Genomic DNA, 396 nt, shown 5'->3' on the forward strand with positions numbered 1-396 from the left:
CCTTCCCGGGGGCGGGGGTTAGGTACCCCGCCCCCGCCGCACGACAGCACAGCTGGTGGCCTTTGCTGCCGAAATGTCAAGCGTAAGTGATTTCCCTGCAGTGTAAACGATCCTCCCCTGGCTCCCCGCTGCTGGGGCGAGAGGTGGCATGGGCGCCTGCTGCCCTGCCACAGCCTTTAGGTGAAGCATCTCGGAGCGGGGACATCACTCTCTGTTTGTCACCACATCCCACCATACCATCATCCATCCTGAGCAACCAAGCAAAGCCCCCCCTGGCGCCGCACACACAAAAATCCCCACCAACTCCTCCTGCCTCGGCATCAGCCTGAGTCAGCCCCCAGGGATGTTTGCAAACTCCTGCCTCGGTGCTGCCGGTCCGTCCCACACATACAAGGA

General features: G+C 62.1%; 1 protein-coding gene across 1 annotated transcript in view; it reads left to right on the top strand.

Annotated features, from left to right (window-relative positions):
- VWA5B2 (von Willebrand factor A domain containing 5B2) overlaps positions 1 to 396 on the top strand; it is a 17,261-nt gene that overhangs the window by 4,846 nt on the left and 12,019 nt on the right.

This window comes from Egretta garzetta, unplaced genomic scaffold, assembly GCF_000687185.1.
Source record: "Egretta garzetta isolate BGI_Z169 unplaced genomic scaffold, ASM68718v1 scaffold172, whole genome shotgun sequence".
NCBI lineage: Eukaryota > Metazoa > Chordata > Aves > Pelecaniformes > Ardeidae > Egretta > Egretta garzetta.